Source organism: Tamandua tetradactyla, chromosome 19 (assembly GCF_023851605.1).
Source record: "Tamandua tetradactyla isolate mTamTet1 chromosome 19, mTamTet1.pri, whole genome shotgun sequence".
Lineage (NCBI taxonomy): Eukaryota > Metazoa > Chordata > Mammalia > Pilosa > Myrmecophagidae > Tamandua > Tamandua tetradactyla.
The window spans coordinates 43,384,731-43,402,714 of NC_135345.1; the positions used below are offsets into that span (position 1 = coordinate 43,384,731).

General features: G+C 42.3%; 1 protein-coding gene across 17 annotated transcripts in view; it reads right to left on the reverse strand.

Moving 5' to 3' along the window:
* The window catches only part of APBB2 (amyloid beta precursor protein binding family B member 2), a 452,510-nt gene extending 438,543 nt beyond the window's left edge, over positions 1-13,967 (reverse strand). For 16 of the 17 annotated variants that reach the window (XM_077136712.1, XM_077136716.1, XM_077136715.1 and 13 more), the window contains exon 1: positions 13,763-13,967. The gene's annotated coding sequence lies outside the window, so the exon portion shown is untranslated. Of the gene's footprint in view, positions 1-9,681; positions 9,756-13,762 lie in introns of all 17 variants that reach the window. The other variant, XM_077136706.1, reaches the window with a different exon arrangement.
* Between the last annotated feature and the right edge of the window lie 4,017 nt (positions 13,968-17,984).

Genomic DNA, 17,984 nt, shown 5'->3' on the forward strand with positions numbered 1-17,984 from the left:
TAAGGTATCAGTGGCTAAGAGAGTTCAAACAGAGTTGAGAGGCTACTCTGGAGATTACTATTATGCAAGCTTCAACTAGATATTGCTAATTGCCATGGTATACTAACTTTCAAGCATCAATATATTCCTGAAAACCCTAAAGAATACCCAGAGCTCTGAGACTCTATCAAAGTCAGGCTCACTAAGTTTATTTTTCAGAAACCTAAAACTTCCAGATGGTTCCTAGGCCAGATAAGCCCTTGAAATTGTAGATTTTCTCTCTAAGAGCATCAATCAGTTGCATCCCCCTACTCCATAATGTCGACACTCCTTTTTAACATGCAGAAGTTAGAATAGTCATTGCCCAAATATCCCTAAAGACTGGATAAAGGATCAAAGGAGAAGGAGGAGTTTAGCAGAGAAGATAAGGTTTAACAAATGAGTATGACTACTGAATCATTATACTGATATTTCTTTTCAGTCTCCAGTGTCTTAGAGCAGCCTGAAGGAAATACCTGAAATTGCAGAACTATAACCCATACCACACTTTGAAAGTTGTTCTATAACGTTCTCGCCTGTCATGTCAGAGACCCGGGTCCGATTCCTGGTGCCTGCCCAAGTCAAAAATAAATAAATAAATAAATAAATAAATAAATAAATAAATAAATAAATAAATAAATAAATGTTAAGCAAAAACTTATATAAACTCCAAATGCTGCAAATCCATCCACTATTATCTCTCTCAGCAGAAAGCAACACAACAGCATCTAATGAAAATCCTGTTTTCTTTATAGGAAATGAAAGATAATAACGCCACAAATCAACATCTCCCCAGTTGTTTTTAATTTTTTTTTATTGGTTTTTCTGCAATCCACATGGTCTCAGACTTAAGGGTAAGGAAAAGATAAAAATTCAATAAAACACCATGCCTTTCTGTTTTGTATTTCTACTTGCGGCTTGTGAAAAAAAGAAAAGAAAAGAAAACGTAACAACAGGACATAGTACTCATAAAAGAAAATGGTTTAAGCTGGAGAAAATAAAGTCAGCAGGAGATGATTCTGATCATGAGACAATTATACACAAGGTGATGGAATGCGAGCCTTCCTTCATTTATTTTAGTAGAAATAACCTCAAGTTCTGGGGGGGGGGAGGCATTTTTAGAAAACAGCACTAATCCAACTGTTAAGTCTCATGAATAAAAGTAGTAAGTGTTAATTTTGTTACACCATTACTCATATATTTTCTGCTCAAATCACTGGAAAACATTTAAGTTGAACACAGGACTTTTCCCCCTGAATATGGGTCACTAGATAACTGAAGACACAGAGATCCTGTCTGCTGTAATGGACAGGCAACACTCACCAGTCCTACCAAATTTCCTGTCTCCTTTAGTGAGAGCACAAGCACCAATCATTCTTGATTGAAAAGTCTCAGTTCCCAGAACCAGAAGGAACTCCCGGGGTCTCCAGGCCCTATTTTTCCCAGCACGCCAGACCTGGTCCCCTCTCAATGTGGACTGTTTCTGAGGCTGTCCCTTCTATGTCTCTAGCTCCTTTTAACCTCTTCTCCCTCAAGCTCCTCTGTATCTGTCTGGAAACTACCCCAAACATAAGAAATGAGCAGCACAAGATAAAGGTTTCTTCACATCCCTGACACCAAAAGAAAATGAGTATTTTGGGGTCCCTCCAGAAACAAAAATGGCTTCAAAGTGAGCTCTTCCATGCCCGAGGACCCGGGTTCGATTCCCAGTGCCTGCCCATGTTAAAAAAAAAAAAACAACAAAAAAGTGAGCTCTTCCATCACACCTTTCTACAATGTGGACATAAAACCACAAAATTAACTGGTCTTTATGTTAATTAAACTCAGTGCTGAAATCATTAACATCATGCTAGTGGCCCATGCCATAATAAATGGGAGTAATCTCTCCAAAAATCTGGATGCTGGTAATATTCTGGGGTATTCTTTTTAAATCTTCCAATGATAAAATTCTCTTTCATTCATATATTCAACCATCAACAAATGCTTATTGAGTACCAGGGATTTTTTAAGCTCTGGGAATTCAGAGATGATGAAGTGACAGTGTCATGCTTCCAGGGGTTTAGAGACTAGGATGGAGAAGGAAGCAATGACAATGAGACGTGACAAAGAGGGTCAGATGGAATTGTGGGAGCAAGGAGAGGAACCAGCAACCTCATCCAGGTGATGATGCACACCAGTCATTTCCCACGTGTGGGCCCCAGACCAGCAGTATCAACATCACCGAGGAAATTGCAGGAAAGGCAAACTTTGATGGGCCCCAGCACAGACCTATGAACCCACTCACTCTGGAGCTGGGGCCCACCAATGTGCACTTCAACAAGCCCCCAGGGCAATACTTAAGCACTTTGGAGTGGATGATGATTCAGCTACTTACAGAAAAAAAGGACAGATCAAGAGCAGAGACTATTGCAGGCAGTGGGAACAGGGGATAAAAGTCCCAAGGCCAGACAAACCTGGCAGATTGTAAGAACAGTGTGGCTAAAGCCCAGAACGTGAGATGCAGAATTACTAGAGAACCAGGAGAGGCAAGTACAGTAAATTGTGGAGGTCCTGAGTGCAGCGCTAAGGAGCTGGGGTTTTACCTGGGGAGCAGTGAGGAGCCCCTGAAAGCTACTGTTCTAGTTTGCTAGCTGCCGGCATGCAATATACCAGAAACAGAATGACTTTTAAAAGGGGGACTTTAATAAGTTGCTAGTTTACAGTTCTAAGGCCAAGAAAATGTCCCAATTAAAACAAGTCTATAGAAATGTCCAATTTAAGGCATCCGGGGAAAGATACCTTGGTTCAAGAAGGCCGACGACATTCAGCATTTCTCTCATCTGGAAGGGCACATGGCGAACACGGCGGCGTCTGCTGGCTTTCTCATGGCTCTACCAAAAAGGGACTCTCTCCAAAACATTTCCTCTTAAAGGACTCCAGTAAGCAACTCCACATTCAGTGGGTGGAGATACACCTCCATGGAAATCATCTAATCAAAAGTTACCACCCACAATTGGATGGGTCACATCTTCATGGAAACAATCAAAATGCTCCCACCCAGCAACATTAAATGAAGATTAAAGGGCATGGCTTTTCTGGAGTCCACCACAGATTCAAACCGGCACAGCTATTAAGCATGGGATGGACATGCTCAGACCTGTGTTTCAGAAGGTCATCTTGCATGCAGTGTAGAGATCAGACAGAACCTACGGAGAAGACAGCTGCAGACTCCAAGGGTGCCTGAAGCAACTGCGGAGAAGGAGATGCCCAAAGTTCACCAGACCGTGCTGTGGGAGAGATTAAGCATCCCTTCACTGGGGAAGTCTTGCCTGATACACCCTACACACCCAATCAAGGGCAGGTGCTCAGTCTGGGAAGCACACCACGTGTTATCATAATTAGTTATTTCACTGTCAGTCTTTCCTTACAAACTGAGCACTCCAAGCAGGCAGAGACCGTGGCCACTCTGGTCAGTTTCCACATGAGCATTTGGAACAGTGCCCAGCATTTGGAACAGCGCCCACGCTGAATGAATGGAACTGGAGACAAGCCAGAAGTCCACAGAGAGGCCACTGCTGAAACTCAGGGGAGAGACAACCATGTCCATGGGGAAAGGATCAGAAAGATGTAAGAATCAAACTTCTTAATTTTTCTCTAGTCTGCAGATATCATTTCAAACCACTAAATGGAAAGCTTTTCAAGCCCATTCTTTTATGAAAATTCAACAGTAAATCTGATCTGTTGCATCAAGTCTACATGCTCATCTTCCCAAGAAAAGTCAGAAAGAACCGTGGCTTGAGACCCTTTACAAATGAAAATAAGATAATGCTAAGGTGCAGCAAGACTATCACCTAACTGGGATTTATTTTTATTGTCTTTTTTTTCTTTTTCGAAACAATTCTGCAAAGCCTTAAAGTGCAGGATGAGACATTTCAAATCCCACTGGCACAGTCTGCATCTTTGCTTTGATTTTTAGAAATCATTCCAAGTAGGCAGATAATGTTATGACCCAATTATGGGATATTTTGGAAGTAGCAGGCACCCTACTTGGGGGGTAAAGCTGGTGGGCATAGAGGGAAAAGTTTAGTACTGAGCAGGCAGCACCACCTGCCTCTCGAACCTTCATGGAATTGTACAGGGAAGGGAACTACAAACAGAAAGTAATGCCACAGTCTCCCTGACCTGTTTCCCATTTTCTCACCATTCCCAAAATAGACAGGGCTAAGGAAATCATAAAAATAATTCTCAGCCCCCTAAGGGAATGTACACTAAGAGCATAAATTTGGGTTCCTGGGAAAGAAAAGGAGAAATAGTAAAGCTATTAAGAGGCCTAGAATCAAGAGGTGGAAACACTGGGAAAATAAAGCCCATGGACAGAAATGAACAAGGAAAACGGAAAAACAATGTTCGATTCTATGTCAAAGCATACTGATGGCGTGCCACAAGCTCAGTTGGCCTGGATTCTCCAAACTAGTGAAATGCTACATTCAAGCTCCTTAAAGTCAAAAGTTAAAGTTTCTGGGGCGGGCCACGGTGGCTCAGCGGGCAAGAGTGCTTGCCTGCCGTGCCGGAGGACCCCGGTTCGATTCCCGGCCCCAGCCCATGTAAAGAACAAACGGACAAACAAAATATAATAAAACAAGAAAATGTTTGAAAATGTTTCCCTTTCTTCCTCCCTTCCTTCCTTCTATCCTTCCTTCCTTCTCTGTCTTTCCTTCCCTTAAAAAAAAAAAAAAAAAAAAGTTAAAGTTTCTGTTTAAAACTAAAAATAATAACTGTTAAGGTCTTATTTCATGCAAGTATTGTTCTAAGCCCTTGCCACATATTAACTCATAAAATCCTCATGACTATATTATATAGGCACTACTAATATCCCTATTTACAGATGAGGAGACTGAGGCACTGAGATGATAAATCTGTTGTCTGAGGTCATATGGCTATTAAATTACAGAATACTATCAGAATCCTAGAAGACTGGCTCGTCACCCCCATACCCTACTGCCTCCCTAAAGAGCCTTTGTGTGCATCATTAAGGAGGTTTAACAGCACCCTTGGCCTCTATCTACTGGAAGCCAATAGTATCCCATGCACACAGCCATGACAATCAAAAATGTCTCCAGTCAAAAGTTAAATGTTCCCTGGAAGGCAAAATTGTCCCCCCTTGAAAACAAATGCTACAGAGGTTTGACAGGCCAAATCCCTACACCCTACATTATATTATAGTATGAGTGTTGGGTAGAAGAAACAGGCTACAGAAGTGTCACTGAGTCAAGGAAAGATGTTAAAGGAGACAGTTGAAGGGTTTTCTTTAATGGGAATTGTAAACTAAGGGCCACTTGCCATGGCTTATATTCGGTGAGGCCTCCCTGTTTCTCCTAGAGAAAGCACTCTCCTCCCTCACTGCTCCCTCAGAACCTCACACGTGTTTCTCCCTGCAGCACCTTATAGCCAATGTCCCCGTACATTCCTCTGTCTGCTTGAGTACACCACAGTGCCTAGCACAAAGTATATGCTCAATAAAGATTTGTTAAACAAAGGAATGAAAAAATGAAGCTGAAGTTTCTGGGTGTCACCACACAAATGCATGTCCCTCTTTACAAGTGATCTAAGAAAAGGTGTAAATAAAGAAAGCTTGGTTCTTGGACAAGATAATAAGTTCTGACCAGATAATTAAAATAATCTGAGATAGAACCAACATTTCCCTGTGTATCCATACTTCCCTTAGTTCACTGAGAGTCCAGGCCATGCCTCAGCTTTCTATATTCAGGAATTTAATTTTATTAATTTACCCATAGGTTAACTCATGTCAAAAAACCTACCTCATGATAAGAAAATTTTAATTTATTCATTTGCACAGAAAAACAGTACTGCCCAGCAAATTCAAATACTCATTGTAGCAGCAGGTCCCTTTCCCAGGACAAAAATTTATTCAGGATTGGAAACATCATACTTGCTGGTGAGAGGTGAAATTATGCAACTGCTGTGGAAAACAGGTTGACAGTTCCTTAAAAAGTTAAACATGAATTACCACATGACCTAAACTTCCACTCCTAGGTTTATAACCCAAAGAAATAAAAACAGGGACTCCTCAAACAGATACTTGTACACCGACGTTCAGAGCACCATTATTCACAATAACCAGAAGGTGAAATCAATCCAAGTATCCATCAAGAGATAAACAGATAAACAAATGTGGTAAATACCTACAATGGAGTATTATTCAGCCATAAAAAGGAAGGAATTTCTGATATACCATGAAATGGATGATTCTCTGAAAATACTATGTTAAGTGAAAGAAGCCAGACATGAATAGTCACATACTATATGATTGCACTTATACAAAACGTCTACAATAAACAAATTCAGAGACAGAACATAGATTAGCAGTTATCAGTAGCCAGGGGAAAAGGGAAATGGGGAGTTATTTTTTAATGGGTACAGAGATTCTTGTTTGGAATGATGAAAATTGTTGGAAATAGTGGTGATGGCTGTAGTTGTGAATGTAATTAATGCCACTGAATTGTGCACATGAAAATGGTTAAAACGGCAAATTTTGTTATATACATTTTAGTACAATTTCTCTCAAAAGTGTACTTACGAGACCATATGAAGATCCAAAGCTGCTTAATAAGAAGTGAGATAGCACCAAGGAGCATGCAGGATCCTCTCTACACACCCATTACTCCCACAGCCCAGAATCTCAACTCTGCCGCAGAGCTGCCAGACACACACGGAAATCCTCACCTCTCCTTCTTGCCATCACCGGAAGCACCTGCCATTCCAGCATAGCCTCACGGCTGGCATGTGACTACTCACCAGATTACCCAGCACTTTATGACAGAATTGTGCAAAACTGGCATCTACCAGAGAGATCCATTACAGCAAACCTTGGTTTCAGATATATTTGGAAATTACATTTGAATTTTCACACTAGTCAATTTATGTTCAGACAAAAGAAATGCACAGTCTAGCCATCATCTGAAGGAAAAAGCTCCTCCACTGAGTACACAGATTCAGGTTAATGTCCATTTTCAAATCTGAAATTTTCACCTTTTTCCCAAATGCTAAATTTAGGAAAGCTCCATGATGTGGGAGAAAGAACAAGGACCCAGGTTTAAGAGCTGAGTAAGTCCTCCGAGTTTTCCTCATCTATAAAAGGGGAAATAAGGAGAAAGTACTACACAGGGTGGTTTAAAGGACTAAATGTTTCCTGTTGTTTTAGCTTCCTATTTGTTAAAACAATACCATGTGAATGGTCGGCTTAAACAAAGATAATTCATTGGCTAATGGTTCTGAGGCTAGAAGTCTAAATCAAGCCATCATCAAGGCGATGCTTTCTCCCAGAAGACTATGCTGGCTGCTGGTGATCTTTGGTCCTTGCTTTTCTGTCACATGGCAGTGCACACAGCAGCCTCTTGTTCCACTGACTTTCAGCTTCTAGCTGCTCCCTGTATGGCTTTCTCTCTCTCTGCCTGAATTTCATTCTGCTTATGAAAGCCTCCAGTAATAGGATTAAGATTCATCCTCTTTCAGCTGGGCCACACCTTAACTGAAGTCACCTCATTACAAGGTCCTATTTGTAAAGGTCTGGGTTAAGTTTAAGAACAGATTTTTCCGGAGTACATAGATCCAAACCACTACACTCATTAGCACGAAGCACATAGTTGGCTCTTAATTAATAAATCTTAGTTCTTCATCCTGCTAGCTCCTTGGCAACCCACGGACCCCACTGTACAGATTACAGTCCCCAGGGCAAGCACCATTATTCACTGTGTAGTCTTTAGGAAAAAGGACCTCAAGATCCTTAGCCTTAAAATGGGAACAGCACCACAGCATTTTTTGAGGATTAATCTGGCCAACAGCTCTAAAGCTGTTAGTACAAAGTAAGCGCTACACAGTAAGATTAGTAATTAGGCTTTTTTTTTTTTTTTCACTCCATTATCACCAAACAGCAACTGAAGCTAAAGGTGGATAATAGCAACTGCATTGGCAAATTTTTCTTAACATTCCTCTAGTAATTCATCAAGGCTCATCCTGGAGAGAAGGATACTGCAGAGGTCCAACAACAAAATGGATGTTACACAATCTTGGTTCTATGGCTTTGACTTCATCAGTATAGTTCCTAGAATTTAGCCAAGTTGCTAAAGTGTGTAGACTTGGCAGAAACAGCCCAGCATGTAAAGAAATAAATGTCAAGATACATCATTTCATGACACTGTCTGCTGAAATTCACATTTCAATCACTTACCCCTTCTATACTCTCTGACCTTCATTTTTCATCTTGGTGCTTTCCTTGTCATTCTCAGACTATAATTAAAAATACTCACTGGTCCTAGAACACTTTCAAAATTAGCTCCTGCTCAGTTCCTGGAATCCTGAGTCTGTACCAGCATCTTCACTTTCCAAGAAGGTTTAGGGAACACATCAGTTCACCCACAGATCCCACAAGAGTTTGGCCTGCCCCCCATACTTCTATCCTGTTCCTGACCACAGGCTCAGACTCCCAGACTTATCAATTTCGTGGATGATTAAGTTGCCACATAAAACCATTCCCATCAATGTATATAAGAAAGGAAATCTTACCAAAATATAACCTCAGTGAAAAGGAAGCATTCTTTAGTTTGAACACACTTATGAAATATTCACTACATCATTATTTTGATAAGGGAAGTAAAAACTTCAACAGAAACAGTCTGTGGGTCAACTTTCACTGTACTTAGTAGACGTTCAGTTACTTTTAAATCATGTGGAAACTGAGCTCCAGTTTATGGGGTAGTGGCTTTAGGCATGTCACGTCCCATATCCCACGTAACGTAGTCTTCCTTCTTAAGAAAGGGCATTTTCCTTCACTCTCCGTAGCTCTTCAAGTTCTTTCAACCTCATCTACCTAAGGTTTCACACTTCTCTCAACTCAGCTCCAAAACTCTGCATTTCTTTAGTTAACATAAGAGAAAAAACAAACTTACTCTTCCTCCCACTCCAAGCATTCCTGAAACATACGTGCCAGTAGAACTGCACTTCAAAGACCTCACTTACTACCTAACAGGGATGGTTTTGCAATTTTCCCACAGAAGAAAAAGGACAGCACTCTTCTTTAAACTTTATTTTTTAACACTGTCAAATGTTAATACTTGACAAACATTAATTGTCCCTTAACAATGAACAAAGAACACCTTTACTCCATAGTTCAATGCCATTCATTTTTTCCATGTTCTCATCCCATCTTTGTCCATATTAATCTGTACATGCTATATGCCGATAAATTTTGTATTGGATTAAAGTAATGCATGCTACTCAGGAAATGAAAAAACAATTCAAACGTTACGGAATTAGATTATATAGAAAGGGACTATCTTCTTTAACACTACACCCAAAGATCTCTAATACCTTTAAACTGATTCAGGCATCTTACTTCTTGCAAACTTATGACGATGTGACTCTTCTACTCTCCCTTCTTCTCTCACACCTCTCATCAAGCCTTTGGAGTTACTGCTAGACTAGGAACCTGCAGCCTTGTTATAATCAGGCACTAGAGTCAGTGTCCACTTATTGGCAATTACTTAAATTGGGATACAACACCAGCTATTCCATATCTGCCTCACTTAAAGGTTAATGAGCAACTTAAAAGTAAAGTGCACTAAAAACATGATAGCTTGCCAAAAAAAAAAAGGTTGTTGATATTACCAATGGTGAGTAGGCACGTTCTGAAAGCCACTGCAGCAGCTGACTACAGGCATCTGGCCAATACAGCGATGGTGCTAACAATAAAAGATAAATTTATTTCAGAGACCAAGTGCTATGTTTCTAATCAAGAGTGGAAAAGAAGAGATAGGGGCATGGGAAAAGTGTGCCATAATTTCAGTGGGTCCCAGGAGTCAAGGTATGGGATACTTTTTTTTGGTTTCCTTGGCTAATCAAACAAATACCATACAGCGGGTTAACGTAAATAATGGGAGTTTATTGGCTCACGGTTTCGAGGCTAAGCTAAAGCCCAAACCAAGGCATCATCAAGGAGATGCTTTCTTCCCAAAGACCGGCATTCTGGGGCTGGCTGTTGGTGATCCTTGGTCCTTGGTTCCTGTCACACGGCAAGGCATATGCAGGCCTTTCCTGGCCTCTCCATCTCCTTCTGAGTTCCCTTAATTACAGTTTCTGGCTCCTTCCTCTGTGGCTTTTTCACTATCTATCTGAACGTCATTCTGTTTATAATCCAACAGGATTAACAACCATTCTGACTGGGTTGGGGCAGATCTCAACTGAAATAACCTCATCAAAAGGTCCTATTTTCAATGGGTTCACATTCATGGGAATAGATTAAGCTTAAGAGCATGTCTTTCTGGGGTACATAGTTTCAAATCACTACAGACAACATCCTCTGCTATCCTGGTAGAGGCTTCTTTCTCAGATTATCTACATCCAAGACAGAAAATCTCCCCTCATAACATGCGATAAAATGGTTTCAAGTATCTCATGCTCTATACCCAAATCTAGTCATTACCTAACCTTATACCCAAAACAGCAGGGCCAAAGATAGTAAATTTCATGACCATCATTCTAGTGACAAACAAAAACGAAAAGACCAAAAAAGGAAGAACATTCAACAAGGCAGTGCAAGTCTGGACTTAGTGAAGCACGAAAAAAGCTGTCTTCCTTGGCTCTAAACGGGTCATCCCCTCTGATGGCTGCACCACAGACCTCCCAACCAGAACAAGAAGGACCCAAGGGGGTGAAGTCTACCACTACCCATTTTACAGATGGGAAAACTAAGTCCCAGAGAAGTGAACTGATGTTCTCAAGGTCACAGAGTAGATTAAAGTAGCAGAGGAGCTGTGCTCAACCTGGCCCAGAAGGCAATTCTTCAGGGTTCCCAGTTGATGGTCTTTCCATCATACCCCCCAGACCCTTTACCACGGCCAGAGTTTGTAACTCTGGCTCTTGACAAATCATTTCAACTAAGAGAAGTGCCATCAACATGTATCAGCATGAAAAATATGCACTAATAACATATTAAAATAAAAATGGGGGGATCTGGATTTATCTTACATTTAATTTTATTTATTAGTAGTACAACACTGTTGAAAAATAAAATGAACAGAAAGCAGCTTTTAAATATAGATGAAAGCTTTTTTAAAACATTCAAATCATTTTAAGGATATGTTATTTCAATCAAATCTAATTCTAAAAAGCAAATCAAAAACACTTTACAAGAGAATGCCTACTGATAATACTGGAACCAACTGAAGATATTCTCATAAGATATAAAACTTTAAAGTTCTATTTTCTACAATCAAAGGAATGTCCACCCACTAACACAGGTTTCCTCGGGAAACTGACATTTATTGCAAAGAGGCTGACAGTAAAAGATAGTACATGTAAAGAGCTTAACATAAGACAGCCATGAGTAAATGCTAGTTTCCTTGCCCCAAGGGTAGGAAAATAAGTGTGGCTCACATAAACTAGGAAGGTGGATAATACCTTCTTATAATACTTGCATAAAAGTCTGTCCTGTACCCCTGGAAAACTTAAAATGTGATATCATAATAGTACCATTTATCTAAAAGAATAACCGAGAAAGGTATAGGGAGAAAATAATTCATTTTTCTTAAAAGATAAATTTATATATCTAGTAATCAAGGTAATCAACATAATTCTAATATTATGACAAGACTTTCAGCATTAATCTCCACTATAACAAAAAAATAATAATTCAATGTGTGTTGTTTCTCTGATGGTAGGAAAAGTCATTAAAAAGTTGAAAAATTATGTAAGAAGAGTAATAGTTTAAAAATATCTTTATGTACTGTGGATTCTTGCAATATTTAAGACTTTTCCTAAATAATTTTGGAACAGATATAATTACTCCAGTTAAGTGTAAAATACCTCTGTTATACTTTACCTCAGGCTTTTCAACTACCACCTTATAAAAGTTTCAGAAAGCAGATTCATGCCCATTCCGTACTAGTGTGTTATTCAGTTAAAAGTATCCACTGGAATAGAGAATAAATAGATATTCTACAGTAGCACTTTCCCTGGGAAAGGATATCAATTTCAGGGTCCTTCCTCAAAGACCCTGAGCACATATCTAGAAACACAGTTTTAGCCCCAGTCTATGAAGACCCTGAGTGACTCTCAGGGTACAAGCTGATAAAAAAATGGCCAGCAACAGAAAGCTTGCATTTCCCTCCTGCTGTTCGAACAGCCTGCTGGACTCTACTGCCACCTGTGTTCTCTCAGCATTTCCCCCAGCTTGGAGGTTTCCCATGCTCTGCGAACAAATGTCATCCTTTTAAAAAGTGTCATTTCTAGAACTGTGCAAGTGATGACAAACAGTAGTTGGAGCAAATACTGCTTTCCAGCTACAAACTGAAACCACAACAAGGCTGCTACCTAAAATTCACAAAGAAATCTTGTCTCAAATACTCTGTTTCTGAAAGCCCAGCTACGTGAATTGAGGCATAAATTTATTATGGCCATGTAAGGACAACATTTAAAATATTCGTCTTAATGGCATGAAAAATTTTTAAAAAGATTTAAAAGACCAAAATCCAGAAACAGATTGGAATGCCAATGTCTACTGTTGTTTTTAAATAGTAAAATATTAAAACACATTAGCAACAAGCCAGTGTCAAAAAGTTTCCTCAATTTTTGGAATTCAAACACCACTGCTGGCATCATTTATCATAATCCTTTAGGTAGTTCACCTGTTATCAGACCACAATGTAAAAACCAGTGACTAGGGGGCTTCTTAGCCAAAACTGTTTCCCCTTCCCCCGAGGAACCAATCTGTTGAGGTTTCCAACATTGACCCAGTCTCCTCTCAATTTTTGACCTCCCCAACCACGCCATCAATTCAAAAACGTTTGTGACAGTCGTTACTCTAAACTGCGCAGAACTTGACTACTAAACAGTCAAAACTATAAATCTGATTTCTCCTGAACTTTTTTTTTTTTTTAATTCAAGTACCATCCTCCCTCGGCCTTTTGCCCCTCAGTCCTTGGTTCTAGATCTCTTCACCGACGTCGAAACCACCTTTCATTGTTTCTATGGTGCTCCGCAACCCTCCCTTCGTCCAGCTGTTTTTTTTTCATGGCACAAATGTCATTTCCAGCGTTCAACCAACCCTCCAGTCCTTCCCGGCGGCCAGCTGAGAGTCATTTTGAACCTAGTAGCCAGCTTCCCTGATTCGGACCCCCTCGCACAGCCATTTTCTAATTAAAGCGCTCTCTCTGCCTCCGAGGGGAAAAATGAACTTTTCCCTTATCATCTCGCAGCCGCACGTCTTCCAACCCGCGAGAAACCAGCATCCTCTCCAACTCCCAACCGCACGGCGGAGGCCGGTGCCAAGGCAAGGGGGTGTGCGCGCTCGCTCGCGGGCACCTCTCCTCACTTTTCCCCTCCGCAGTCCCCACCCGGGCCTACCCCCTCCCCTTTCTCCCACGCCCCAGGCCCTGCCAAGCCGGGATGCTGAGGAAAAGAGGGTCCCTGGGAAGCAGGAAGGATGGAAGTCAAGGAGTGAACCCGCAGTCGCTGTGCCACCCGGCCCTGCGACGCGGGTGCAGGGCGCACGGAACTCCGCAGCGGACGCCCGCTGCAGATGCGGCGGCAGCTGCTGCAGCTGTGGCCGCGCAGCCCTCGGGCCGGGAGGAGAGAAGCAAGCATCGGGGGATACGCGCAGACACTCTCCCGCACGCTGCTGCCGCTGCCGCGGCACTCCAGGGCCGCCCCCAGGGCTCGGAGCGGAGGCAAGGAAGAAAGCGGGGCTCACCAGCGGTGCGCGCGGCGCTCGCCTCGGCTCGGGCGGCTCTGCTCCAGTCTCGCCCTTCCCGGAGTGTCTGGATCAGCTTCGGGTGCTGCGCGCGAGCTTCCTACTTCAGACCTGAACGGGCTCGCGCGACTGAGCATGCCCAGTGCCGCTCCATGAGTCCCGAGCAAGGAGCCGTGCAGGCGAGATTCCACTTCTCCAGGCTTTGGCGGCGGCTGCGCGAGGGAAAGCTGGAGCTGTCCCGCCGGGCGGGGGCCGAACGCGAGAAGGGCGGGGCCGGGGGCGGAGGCCCGGAGGAAGCGGGGCGGGCTGCGCTCCTAGCGCGACCCCTGCAGGTGGGTGGAGGCTAGAGGGCCTCCTGGAAGCAGCGTCCACCAATCTCTTCGGAATACCGTCCAGAGGTATTGGGCGCCAGGATGTCGAGATGTAAAGACTGAGGGTGGTGGTGCAGCCAGAGAATCCTCTCCCTGTAGCCTGTCATCTGTCTGGACCAAAAGGCAGTTGGGTAACCTTATCCCTGTCTAGAGTCTCTTCTCCCACATCTCTGCGTTCCTTCACAAAGGGAAAATGTCCCCAGAAAAGGGCTGCCCACATCCACCCAGGCTAGCTGCTATTTATAGGGGAAACCTTCTCCGTGTTTCTGCCTCCTCCTCCCCAACCAAACGCATATCACACACACACAGACACACACCATTTGTCAATCTGAAAACCACAGAAAAATCACATAGAGGGAAGAAATCACCTGCAGGAAAGGAAAGCATAATTTCCTTCCTACCCCAGGAATATTGTCTGTAACTCGAATTGTAGGATGGCAAGCAGGGCTCTGATAAGAGTGGATACTTAGTAAATGATAATTGGTGCTTTGTCCCAGACACCTGTGACAGTGACTGACACCCCCAAAGTATCCTTACTTTGCTGCTCCTCACCAGCGCAATGGTTCTCAAACTTGAACTGCATCAGAATCACCTTGGAGAGCTTGCAGAAACACAAATTTCTGAGTCCAGCTTCCAGAGTTTCTGAATAGGCAGGTCTACAGTGGGGTACAAACATCTGTATATCTAACAAGTTTCCAGCAATGCTGATGGACCACACTTTGAGAACCCCTAATCTGCACAGCCACACACACAGCCCTACTACAATGTCCTGCAGGAATAGTTTCTTAAAAGTAAATTAATTACAAAGTAATGGCCCATCCTTACTTATTCTCTTCTGAAAACCTACAAAACCTCAAATTATCAACTCACATCCCATCCTTAGTTTTCATATAGGTACTCTATGTGGTAGTGGTGGGCATTACTTTAGTCCTTCACATATCATGAAATGAGGAACCACAAGGTGTCTGGTCTTCAGCTATGCCTAGGGATAGAGGTCAACTGAAAAGTCCAGAGAGCTTACAGTGCAGAGGGGTGGACAGAGAGCAATCAATCCAATCACTCGATAACGTCATTTCAAACATGGAGAGAGCGAGAAGGAAAAAGAATAAGGTGCTAAGAGAGTGTATAATGGGGACTCTGATAGAGTCTTGAAGAAGAGTGAAAAGGAATAAGGGATGGGGAGAAGTTGCCTTGGGAATGGGGGGGTTTCTCGCTTTTCCATCCATATAACCTTTCCCGGTTAGTAATTTTTTCCCTCAGATCCTGCTGGAAGCATGTCACTTCTTCCTGCTAAACCAATGCACCATGGACAGGGGGGAGCGCCGCAATTTAGTCCACTTTTGGAAAGTGCAGGCTCTGTAAGTAGGAAAGCCTTTTTGTGGTTTCCTATCTACGTCCTTCGGGCCCAGAGAAGCGAGGTGTAATAGCCCAGGTCCACCCCTCCCGTCAGTAGCAGAGACGGGACCCCGATCTCCAGCCTTCCAGGTGGATCCTCTTTCCACGCCACTCAGCTCCTTCGGACCCCACACCTCGGCGCAGCCAGGCAGGAGCCACGCCCTGCAGACCCTAGGTCTCCGGGTCTTGGACTTCAAGTGCGCCTGCCCCTCCCCGCTCCATCTCCTCCCGACCGCGAGGAAAACCCGCGGTGGAGTCAACGGGGGCGGGGCGACGCGCGCAGGCGCAGTGACTGCCAGGTTGGGTCGAGGAGGCGCCGGGCTCCACACCTGATGCAATCAGCCTTCCGGAAACGGGCCGGGCGGTTGCTCTCACCCAGGAAACGCTTCCGCGCCCTAGCCGCGCCCCCTGACCCCCCCACCCCCTGAGTTCGGAGCCTCCTCGCCGCCTGACTTCGCCCGGGATAGAGGGCGATGTCGGCGTCCGGTGGAGAATCGTCTGGAGGAGTCGGGGAATCTCCGCCTGGGGAAACAATCCCTGGATGTCCTAATAGTGACTTGGAAACGGCCAGTGACGTTCAGTGCCGGCAGGAGAAAATCCCCTTAATTATATGTTCCAGAGAGAACGAGGGGAGTGAGCTATTTAACCTTCTTTTGCTTCCTTCCTTCTTTCGCCTTCCGACACACATTTTCTTTCCCACTCACGGAAAGGAATGTTTATAATAATAGCAATTTTAAAAGGGCTGTCAGAATGAATAGGATGTTTTTATTTCCTCTCCCTGTTGCTAAATATGTGGAAAGCATGTTAGCTCTGCTACATAAACCCTTCCCCGCGCACCCATTTTATAAAAAAGTAATTGGTTTCTCAATACCTCATCATTTAAATTTATTAAGTAGATCATTTCCCATTTCACTACCTCATGCAAATTTGATATATACTGTGGGTGGTTTTTTTTTTTTTTTCTTCCTGCTGACTCATCCGTGAATTGCTTTCCGAAGAAATAAGATAGTTCAAGACAAAGCTTTCAACAGCATGGTAGTAAATGCTTTGAACAGCAGATTAAATTAGCTGGCCTGTAAATCCCTTAGGGCCAGAAATCCTGCTAAACAGAAAAAAATAAAGGCAGATTAAAGGAATTTTAGTTGGAAGAATACTTAGAGATCATTCTAGAATCAAGTCTAGATCAACCCTTGCAGTTTACAGACACGATGTACCTCTCTGGCTCAGAGAGTTAAATGACCCTTAGTTTTAAGGATAAATCAGTGGCAGAATTTGTACTTGAACCCAGGTTTCTTAAATCCCCATCTAATGAAAAAAATTATTTCCCCATAACCACTATAGGAAGTGTAAGATTATATTAAAATACTGTTTTATAATCCAAACATTACAAAGCACAAAATTGGTGGCAACAAAGGGGATCCTAGTACTTGTTCTTGTTTCTGAAGTTAGTCTTTAAATAGTGCTTGGTCAAAAATCTATCCAACCACTTTTTTGTTGTTGTTGTTCCTACCCTTCAGGTATTTAATTACTGAGCTAAAAAATGTCCATCATTGATACAATAGAGCAACTCTACACAGAAACATTTCTACTTACCTTAAAAGACCCCAAAATCAGACTTCACGTTCTATGTCCACAACAATAACATGCTCATCACTGATCTCCATAGCTCAGTTATCACTAAACATCCAATAACTTGCCGTATCCACTCACTTTCCTTCACAAAAAAGGAATATCTCATGCTTACAACCTCCCAAATTTCTTACAAAATTTTTTATCCAAACACTTCTAAGATAAAGTCTAGGCATTAAATATCTCAAAGTGTTATTAATTCCGAAAAACAACAGACAAGAGGAAATCTTTTCTTCTGTCAACAATCAGAGCCACTAGTATTTTTGTTTGTTCGTGTGGTATTTGAAATGTTTGAAATGAAACCAAGAGAATTTTAATGATCACAGTACAGTATTGGAGTTTTTTGCCTCTATACTGATTTTAAATACTTTTACAAAATGGAAATCAAAGTGAAATACAAAAAATAATTACAAAATTCATGCCTGCAATAAGATAATAGCCAAATAATAACTTTTCAGAAATTTATCTGCCTTTTTATCTTGATGAATGTGTATTGCTTTTTAGAATGTTCTAATACTTAGTGAAGCAGGAGAGTATCTTTTGCTTAAGTAAAAAATGAAGTCAAGTAAATGTCAAAATACAGAGAAGCAGAGTTCAAACAGATCACAATAAGGTATTATTATAGAATAGCTAGCTTTCATTGAGTGCTTAGCATGTGCCAAACATTGGCTAAGTATTTTACATGGTCATTTAACTTAATCCTCAAAACCACTCAATGAAGGAGGTTCCACTGTTACCCTGTTTTACAGATAGGAAAATTGAGGCCTGGAATGTTAAGTAACTATACTGAGTAACTAATTCAAGGCATAACATGGTCAACGGTAGAA